This window comes from Canis lupus, chromosome 29, assembly GCF_003254725.2.
Source record: "Canis lupus dingo isolate Sandy chromosome 29, ASM325472v2, whole genome shotgun sequence".
Classification (NCBI taxonomy): domain Eukaryota; kingdom Metazoa; phylum Chordata; class Mammalia; order Carnivora; family Canidae; genus Canis; species Canis lupus.
This window is the reverse complement of record NC_064271.1, coordinates 4,845,995-4,857,023: the sequence shown is the minus strand read 5'-3', so window position 1 is coordinate 4,857,023 and position 11,029 is coordinate 4,845,995. Positions and strand designations below refer to the sequence as shown.

General features: G+C 38.4%; 1 pseudogene; it reads right to left on the bottom strand.

The window, feature by feature from the left end:
* Positions 1 to 8,808: 8,808 nt before the first annotated feature.
* Positions 8,809 to 10,969, bottom strand: LOC112678443 (heat shock cognate 71 kDa protein-like; annotated as a pseudogene).
* Positions 10,970 to 11,029: the final 60 nt, after the last annotated feature.

Here is an 11,029-nt window from a genome sequence, read left to right as displayed (position 1 = left end):
TCTCTGTTGCAGGTAAATTGAACATTCTACAACTGCAGAACCTAAATAAGCCTTTTTAAGTGCGAACACATACTGTTGGGCCAATGCATAACCTCTCTCTCTCTCTCTCTCTCTCTCTCTCATTCTATTTATGTGCCTATCATACAAGTACTGGGGTGGCCAATGACTAAGGCTGATATCACTTGGCCAAATCATCCTGTCAACTCAGTTGTTTAGTAATAGACGTTTTTAATTGAACATTAATGTGTGATACAAAGCTTTTCATACTTTATTCCATTCCTACGTGCATGTCTACATTCCTCTACCTCATACCTCCTTATCCTAATTTTCCAATTCTTCTTCCAGGCCCCTGACCAATCACTACCTATGAATCTAACTTGTATACCTATTCCAACTTAAGATGCAATATTATTTTTGATTGATTATATTGGCTGGGGGTAGAAGGTAATCAGAGATTATCTCTTGGACTTCCCTACTATAATAACACTAGTTCCATAGGTAAAGAACCCAAGCTGGGGATTGCATCAACTACTAAGTATGTATATCACAGACACACATTTGAGAATGGAGAAAGTTCCATCAGGTGGGGCTGCAAATCCAGGGGATCAATTTAAGCAGAAATATAGACAAAACTACAATCTTTGCCTAGCTTCCATATACTCCTATTCTAGCAGGGGGACTATGATGACTCTTCAGGTCTTTGGGTTTCAGTGGTAAACCAGACTCTATATCCAAATTGTTGAAATATTCCCTCTTCCTCAGTTAACAATTATCTTAGTAAATAGCCTTAGGCCTCTTTGAGGAAGGATTTGGGGAATCATAACCATTTATGCTTGTCATGGTGTTGCAAGGTCTTTCCTCCTAGGGATTCAGCTTCCCCTTCAGTCAACAGATCCTAAGTCTGACTCAGATCCAGAAAGTAATTGTGACTTTATGGAGTGACTGCCCTCAGACTCCTGGTCATCTATCTTTGACTTCTTCTGAAGTACAAAACGAGTAGTGTCCATTAATCTTATCTTTAGCAATACTACATCCTATTCACCATCTCTTTGCAAGTCAGTCATCCTTGGTGATCACTCTAACACTATGCCTCATTATAATAGTTGCATACATATGATTTCTGGAAATTAAGTGTCATCACTTGGCCTCCATTGTTGCAGGGTTCTATTATCCCTTTTATTATTGGTGAGCCTAGTTTTTTAGTGGTCTCTTTGCAATCAGTCTTGGCTTATAGAGAGCCATCACTGAATATTTTAGTGAATCTCCTTGTCAGCACTTTGCTTAAAACTGGTAAATAGCTATCCTTTGGGCCAGCCCATGGAGCCAAATCATCTATGGGCTTCCCAAACTTTCATGGTATATCCATTCTAATACTCCAACTACTTAGAGACTGCTTGACCTTTGGATGCACCTGGAATATGATTTTTTCATGTTTCTAGTAACCATCCTAGCACTGGGACTGCACCATTTCTGGAATATAGGATAATAAATTCAGCATCTGGGTCAAGTGTCCCCAGAACAATGAACTCCTCCCTTTTTTTTATGTTCTACGTTGACCACTTTGACCAAGTACCATCAGAATCCCAAGTAGTCATCTAGTACATGATATCTAGGCCCTTGTAGCTGCTGTGAAGTATAATTTATTTCTCCCTTATCAGGTCCAGTATGCCCCTAGATGAATTATACTGTAACTTAACCCTCGTTAGAGATCTACTGGCTAGAAGGAAAGGTGGGGGTAAATCCTGAAGTGGATATATATTGTCTACCTAGAGCTCTGACATCATTGTGAGGTTGAGGTAGCCAACACAAGAATTGCCTGAATCTTCTATTCTTATGTGAAATTGTATGGCGAACTTTACTGTTAAGCCATTGTTAGTTGGATATTTTGGTCACTTACCAAAAATAATTTACTGGTTGGCAGAATCTAACCTGGAAGGTGAGAAAAAAGTGGCTTTTTGGTTATTCCGATAATATTGGTTAAATTATTGTCAGTTTCTAAGAGTACTAAATTCTTATTTATAGACATTAAAATCAAATTTAATGATGCTTTTTTTTTTCAACTCCAGCATACAGTCTTACAATCTTACATTAGTTTCAGGTGTATAATATAGTGATTCAGCAATTCCATACATCACCCTGTGCTCATCACAAGTACATTCTTTAATCCCTAATCACTTATTTTACCCATCCCCCCACCCACCTCTTCTCTGGTAACCATGAGTTTGTTCTCTAGAGCTGAGTAAATTTAATAAATTTTGTATTAATTTGATGGAATTTTAGGTAATTTTATTTTATTCTAACTACTTATTTCTTTATGGGATATTTAAACAAATAGAGAAATATGTTATAAATGTTTAAAATGGTGAAAATTGTGCCACTAAACTCTTCATTAATATTGTTTTGAAACAGATTATTGGACATAATCTTACTATTTACCTTACTTCAAAACTTACATATCATATTACTGTCCCCTCTTTTTTTTGTATGCTTTTTAGAAAGCTCCTTTTTTTGTGTGTTTTTCAGCTTTATTGAGTAATATTTTACAAACAAAAAATTGTGCACATTTAATGTATATATTTTGATGAGTTTCAACATATACATGCACTTATGATATCAACATCATAACAGAGATACTAAATATACCCATCACTTCCAAAACCTTTCCTATGTTCTTTTATGCATATTTTATTGTAAGAAGACTTAATGTGAGATGTATCCTCTTAACACATGTTAAAATAATCAAAGAGAGCAATTTAGTTAATCTAAGCAAATTTTATTTCATATTTCATGGAGTGGATAGTTTTTATTCTCAAGAGTCCAGAACACTAGACAGCAGGAAGTTTTTGCAGAAGAAGCCAATCAGGGAATAAAGAAAGAGTCTTCAGCTTAAGTTAACTGTATATCTAACCTTATTAAGAACAAGGAAATCATGATAGATATTGGCAGCTGGGGACTGACTGGCCGGATATACTGTATTTCTAGTCATGCACAGCATTTATGGGACCAGGAAAGTTACATAGATTTCGGATTGCTGACGTGGCACTCTGGGCAAGAGCAGCTCCATCTTGGACCTAGAAGTTTCAATACACATTTTTTAAATGTACAATACCATATTCTTTACTATGCGCACTGTCATCTTCCGTTACAGAAACTTTATACTCATTGAAAAACAGTTACCCACTCCCCCGTCACCCAACCCTTGACAATCACCATTCTATATTCTGCCTTTATGAGTCTGGCAATTTCATACAAGTAAAGCCATGCAGTATTTGTCTAAGACTCGTTTATTTCACTTAATATAATAAACTTAACCAAGGAAACAAAAGACTTGTACGTTGAAAATTCTAAAACACTGATAAAAAAAAATTAAAGCAGACACAAATAAATGCAAAGACATTCCATGTACATGGATTAGAAGAATTAATATTGTTAAAATGTCCATCTTACCCAAAGCCATCTGTATATTCAGTGCAATAACTTTTTTTTTTACAGAAATAGAAAAACAATCTTTTTTTTAAAGACTTCATTTATTCATGAGAGACAGAGAGAGAGGCAGAGACATAGGCAGAGGGAGAAGCAGGCTCCTCACAGAGAGCCTGATGCGGGACTCAATTCTGGAAACCCGGGATCACACCCTGAGCCAAACACAAACACTCAACTGCTGAGCCACCCAGGTGTCCCAGAAAAACAATCTTAAAATTCATTTGGAACTACAAAAGATCCTGAATAACCAAAGTGACCTCAAACAAGAAGAATAAAGCCAGAGGCATCACACTTCTTGATTTTAAAATGTAAAGCTATAGTAATTAAAACAATGTGGTACTGGCATAAAGACAGTCATATAGACCTATGAAACAGAATAGAAAGCCCAAACAATCAAGAAAGGATAATCTCTCCAACAAATGCTGTTGGAAAACCACAAGCAAAAAAATGAAATTAGACCCTTATCTTACTAGTGTAAGACACAAAAATTAACACAGAATGGACTAAAAACTTAATATAAGAACTGAAACTATGAAACTCTTTAAAGAAAATATAGGGGGAAAAACTTCTTGACATTGGTCTTGGCAGTAATTTTTTGAATTTGACACCAAAAGCACAGGCAACAAAATCAAACATAGACAAGTGGGACTGCATCAGACAAAAATCTTCTATACAAAAAAAGAAGCCATCAGTAAAGCAAAAAAATAAAATAAAATAAAATAAAATAAAATAAAATAAAATAAAAAGGAATGGCAGAAAAATATTTGCAATCTATTTGATAAGGGTCAATATCCAAAATATATTTAAAAACTCATATAACTCAATAGCATTAAAAAATGACCTGATTTAAAAAATGTTAAAAGGACTTGGCTATTTCTCCAAAGAAAACATACAAATGGCCAACAGGTATATGAAAAGATACTCAATATTACAAATCATCAGGGAAATGAAGATCAAAACCACAATGAGATATCACCTTATCACTTGTTAGGAAAGCTATTACCAAAAGGCAAAAATAGCAACTGCTGCCAAGGATGTAGGGAAAAGGGAATTCATACTTTGACGGGAATGGTACAGCCACTAGGGCAAATTGCATGGAAGTTCCTAAAAAAAAAAATAAAAAAAATTTTAAAGATCTACCATATCATCCAGTAAACCCACTACAGGGGAATTAATCCAGAAGAATTGAAATCAGGATTTCAAAGAGATATGTATCTTGGTGTTCCTTATAGTATTATTCACAGGACCCCGGGATCACAACCTGAGCTGAAGACAGACGCTCAACCACTGAGCCACTTAGGTGCCCCTGCCCATGGCATATTTATTGGGTAAAACAAAGTTGTTTTCTTTGGATGAGGACCAAAAATATCTAAAATAAGATGTCTAAAAATATCTCCTACTAAAGCTCCAGGAGACATGTGTGACCTAAAAGATAGCCCTGAGGGCACTAGCAATTCAATAGTCCCTGGTAGGAGGCAAAGCCTGAAATACACCTCCCCAAAACTCAAAAATCATAATGCTGCCTTCTCGCATCTAGAATGAGCAGCATTTTAAAATGAGGAAATCTGTGAACCAAAATATATGGTGTCTAGTCAATATCATTTCCCAAGCTTATCCAAACCCTCCATGCAGTCTATTACATAGCATGAGAGGGAAGTGTGTGCGGGGTCATATTTGGGCAGGAAAACAAATGTTCTGCCTCTGTAAGCTGAAGTTTCAAAGATAGCCAGGTGGCCTTGAAACTTGGCCTCTTGAGAAGAAGCATTAGAAAACCTTTAGCAAATAATTAATATACTTTTTAAACAATTCTTCGCAAATCAATGAGAAAATAGAAAATTATTTTGATCATTCTCAACAGACTATATTAATTGGGAGTCATTATGCTTCTCTTTGGTTATAAAAGAACAAACAACAAAATCCAGAATTCCAGACTACCATTAAATAAAACCAGCAAGAACACTGACAATATGTGCACCATGTACACACTTGTCAGGCTTGTGCACATCACAAATGTGGTTACATTCTTCTCAGGTCATGATCCCAGAGTCCCAGGATCGACCCCCACATTGGCTCCATGCTCAGCGGGGAGTATGCTTCTCCCTCTCATGCTCTCTCTCTCTCACTCACTCTCTCAAATAAATAAATAAAATCTTTAAAAAAAGAAAGAAAGAAAACAGCAATCAGTGCAAGAATAAACAAATCAATGGGGTAAATTAGGTAAATTTTAAAGAACTCTATTGTATGCTATAATTTGGTATATGATAAAGGTGACAAATGACTGTATCAATAAATGTATAGTGTCTAAACAATTGGTTAATCTTTGGAAGACAAAGTTGGAATCTTATTTCCCACAACATATAATAAACTCTAGCTATAAATCAATATTAACTATTTTTTTAACATTGTAAGTGTTTTTATGATGTCATGAAGGATCAATAAAAATGTTGAGTATTTGTTCTGGAAGCAGAAAACTATTTCTTTAGCATAAAATGAATTACAGAAATTAAAAAGAATTGTCATTATTCACAGATGGCATGATTGCTTAGGTAAGAAATCCAAAAGAATTTATAAACTCTTAGTATTAATAAGAGAATTTAACAAAATATATAACATATAAATATAATACATAATATTTAATTACTGTATGCCAGAAAATCAGTATATACCATTAATAAATGAACAAACAAACCAAGAAACTAAATCTTTAAAAATACCACTAATAGCTTCAAAATTATCAAGTAACTAAGAATAAAGTCAACCCAAAATCTGTTCGAAAGCTCTATAGAGATAAGTATAGTTATATATGAAACATATTTGTTATATATTTGTGGATTGGAAAACCCATGGGGAGGAGCAGTTAAGATGGCAGCATAGTAGAACACTAGGTTTGCCTCATTCCTTGAACATAGCTAGATAACTAGCAAATCCTTCTGATTACCCAAGAAATCAACCTGAGGCCTGACAGAACAAACTACACAACCAGAGGGAGACAAGAGGCCACATCAAATAAGGTAGGAAGTGCAGAGATGTGGTTTGGGGGAAACCAGACTGTGGTGCTGCAGTGGGAGGGAATCCTGGTCATTGAAAGAGAGAGAGAGAGAGGCCGGGGGATGTATAAGAACATTTCCCCCAAATCATTGGCTGGGAAAATAAGAGGGGCTGATTTTTGTGAGTTTTTACAACCAGTTCTCAAAGACTATAGTTTTGGAGGTTGGTAGGCTTGGCTAGGCTAGAACCCTGAGAGTGCTGACCTACTCCTGGAGAGAAGATGGGCAAACAACCCTACCTTCCCCTACCCCTCAGCATAGGTGCAGAGACACCTGCTGAGGGTAGCTAACCTGTACACTGGTTATTTAGCCTGCTTTGCTCCAAATCCCACACCCCTCTGCTCTGGTGGAACTGTCCTTCTTGGTCAAACCTACATTCATTCCAGCAAGTGAGACCTTCCCCCTGAAGACCAGCACAGGCCTCCACCACAGCATGTCCCTAAAGTTTGGAGTTTTAAAAAATCAGCAGGTTTGACTGGGATAGAGCCCAAAGTGCAGTTAACTGCCCTAGGCAGGCAAACAACCCAGAGACAGATTATATGAAAACAGCTATCTGAAAACACATGGGATTCACGAGGGAAAATTATTAATTTTTCAATGGGGTGCTTCCTTGAAAGCAGCAAGCACAGAGTTCGCTCTCTCAGGACAAAGTTGCTGGCTGGTGCCACTTCCTTCCCCTACTCTTCAGTATAAACAAACTTCAATAAACGGTGTAGCACCAACACTGGCTGCCTAACTTGCTTATACCAAGTCACGGCCCCCTGCTTATCTTGGACAAGTGTGCCTAAGGACCAGTGCAGCAGGCCTCTTCCCCCAGAAGACCAGCAGAAATCTCTACACACACTGTGTCTACCAACCGTAGAGTTCTGCAAGGCTTCAGTTTGAGTGGAAGTAGTGTCAGGTCTCATTTAGCAAGCAAACCAGAGCATACCTAGTTAAAACCCATCAAACTCTAGATAAGGTCCAAACACTGCCCACTACAAATAAGGACAGCCTCTTCAGGTAACTAACCTGAGGTAAAAAGAGTAAAACCACAGAAGTAGAGTGCACACATCAGAGACCCTCACTGAGGGTCAGGCCCTGGACACTATATGGCTTCTTCTTCATAAAGCCATTACTCTCAGGAGCAGGAAACATAGAAGGCTTTTCTAACACAAAGAAGAAGGTAGAGACCTAGACAAAATGCCAGGATAGTGGAATTCATCCCAAAAGAAAGAACCAGAAAATGTCACTGCCAGACATCTAATCAAAATGGGTATAAGTAATATGCCTGACAGAGAATTTAAAGCAACAATCATAAGAATACTCACTGGCCTTGAGAAAAGCATGGACAATATCAGGGAGAGCCTTATTGCAGAGATTAAAAAAAAAAGTTAAAGAAATGAATCAGACAGAAATGAAAAATACAAAACCTGAGATTTGAAACTAACTGGATGTAGGGACCAAATTGATGGAATAAGCAAAGGACAAATAAGTGATGTAGAAGATAGAATAATGGAAAATAAGAATGCTGAGCAGAAGAAAGAAAGAACTATAGATCATTAAAGAAGACTTAGGGAACACAGCAACTCCATCCAACATTACATTTGTATCATAGGATTTCCAGAAAGAAGAGAAGGAAAAGGGGACAGAATGTTTATCTGAGGAAATAATAGCTGAAAAAGTCCCTAATATGGAGAAGGAAATAGACATCCAAATCCATGAGGCACAGAGAACTCCTGTCAAAATCAACAAAAACAGGCCAACACCAAGACATAGAGTAGTTAAATTTGCAAAATTTACTGATAAAGAAAAAATCCTAAAAGCAGCAAGACAAAAGAAGTCCTTAACTTAGAGGGAACACCAATAAGGCTGGCTGCAGAACTCTCCACAGAAACTTGGCAAGCCAGAAAAGAATGGCATGATATATTCAATGTGCAGAATAGGAAAAATCTGCAGCCAAGAACAGTGTGTCCAACAAGGCTATCATTCATAATAAGAGGAGAGATAGTTTCCCAGACAAACAAAAACTAAAGGAATTCATGACCAGTAAACCAGCCCTGCAAGAAATATTAAAGGGACTCTTTGAGTGGGAAGGAAAGACAAAAAGTGACAACGACTAGAAAAGAAGAGAGAAAATCTCCGGTAACAACAAAACAAGTAATAAAATGGAACTAAATACATATCTATCAATAATTACTCTGAATGTAAATGTACTAAATGCTCCAATCAAAAGACATAGAGTGTCAGAATGGATAAAAAATCAAGACCCATCTATATGCTGCCTACAAGAGACTCATTTTATTTTTTTTCCAATTTTAAATACAGTTTTATTTAAGACATTGCATTTTCCACTTAACAATACAGTGCTTATAAAGTGCAATGTTTATTTCCTTTCCCTGTGCACATATTCCATATTCAAGTATCAAGAATGCCCAGTATATTTACTATAGCAGCTTGACTTTAAAACTGCCATGGAATTTGCTACAAATTTGGGTCCTTCAAATGTGTGGAACAATGCTAGACCTGTCATCAGGTTGGCTTAATCAACCTCTTCAATGGTAGGCCCAGAGGATGCACCACCAGAGGGAGGAGCTCCACCACCAGGAAAGCCTCCGGGCATTCCTCCTGGCACTCCTCCTGCACTCTGGTATAGCTTCATACCGATGGGGTTGCAGACTTTCTCCAGCTCTTTCTGCTGATGTTCAAATTCTTCCTTCTCTGCAGTCTGGTTCTTATCGAGCCAGTTGATGAGTTCATTGCACTTGTCAAGAATCTTCTGTTTGTCTTCGTCATTGATTTTGCCCTGAAGTTTTTCATCTTCAACAGTTGCTTTCATGTTGAATGCATAAGACTCAAGTGAATTCTTAGAAGACACCTTGTCTCTCTGCTTCTCATCTTCCACTTTGTACTTCCCAGCTTCCTGGACCATGCACTCAATGTCCTCCTTGCTCAAGCAGCCCTTGTCATTAGTCATGGTAATCTTGTTCTCTTTTCCTGTGCTCTTATCCACAGCAGACACATTGAGGATACCATTAGCATCAATATTAAAAGTGACTTCAATCTGAGGAATGCCACAAGGAGCAGGAGGTATGCTGGTGAGTTCAAACTTGCCAAGTAGATTGCTATCCTTGGTCATAGCACACGCTCACCTTCATAGACCTGAATAAGCACACCAGGCTGGTTGTCAGAGTAGGTAGTAAAGGTTTGTGTCTGTTTGGTAGGAATGGTAGTATTGCGCTTGATGAGCACAGTCATGACTCCTCCAGCAGTTTCAATACCAGGAGGAAGTGGGGTGACATCCAATAGCAGCAAATCTTGAACATTTTCAGATTTGTCACCAGAAAGAATTGCTGCCTGGACAGCTGCACCATAAGCAACGGCCTCATCAGGGTTGATGCTCTTATTCAGTTCCTTTCCATTGAAGAAGTTTCTGAATCTTGGGGATACAGGTAGAACCACCCACCAGGACAATATCATGGATCTGAGACTTGTCCAGCTTGGCATCCCAAAGAGCTTTCTCTACAGGGTCCAGGGTGCCACGGAACAGGTCAGCATTTAATTCTTCAAACTGGGCACAAGTAATAGAGGTATAGAAGTCGATTCCTTCATACAGAGAATCAATCTCAATACTGTCCTGGGTGCTGGCCCATTCGCATGCAGTACGGAGACAGCCCTCTTATTTTTGTTGATATCCTTCTTGTGTTTGCGCTTGAATTCTGCAATAAAATGATTGACCATACAGTTGTCAAAGTCTTCTCCACCTAAGTGGGTGTCTCCAGCTGTGGACTTGACCTCAAAGATCCCATCTTCAATAGTAAGGATTGACACATCAAAAGTGCCACCTCCTAAATCAAAGATCAACACGTTCCTTTCAGCTCCAACCTTCTTGTCTAAGCCATAAGCAATAGCAGCAGCATTTGGCTCATTGATGATTCGAAGTACATTAAGACCGGCAATAGTTCCAGCATCTTTGGTAGCCTGACGCTGAGTCATTGAAGTATGCAGGTACCCTGACAACTGCATTGGTAACAGTCTTCCCAAGGTAGGCCTCTGCAATTTCCTTCATCTTTGTCAGAACCATAGAGGACACCTTCTCTAGATAGAAACTTTTTGTCTCCCCCTTGTATTCTACTTGGACCTTAGGCCTGCCATCATCATTCACCACCATGAAGGGCCAATGCTTCATATCAGATTGGATGACAGCATCATCAAATCTACGTCCAATCAGCCACTTGGCATCGAAAACCGTGTTAGTGGGGTTCAACACAACTTGATTCTTCACAGCATCACCGATCAATCGTTCGGTGTCTGAAGGCGACATAACTTGGGGTGGTTCGGTTTCCCTGCTCATTGGCAATTATTTCCACTTTCCCGTGCTGGAAGACACCCACGCAGGAGTAGGTGGTGCCAAGATCGATCCCGACTGCGGGTCCTGTAGACATAGTTGCTTCTGTGTGGGCCAGACTCGGCCCGCTGAAACAACAGCCGCCTGCAGATCTGGCGCCGCATACAACTGA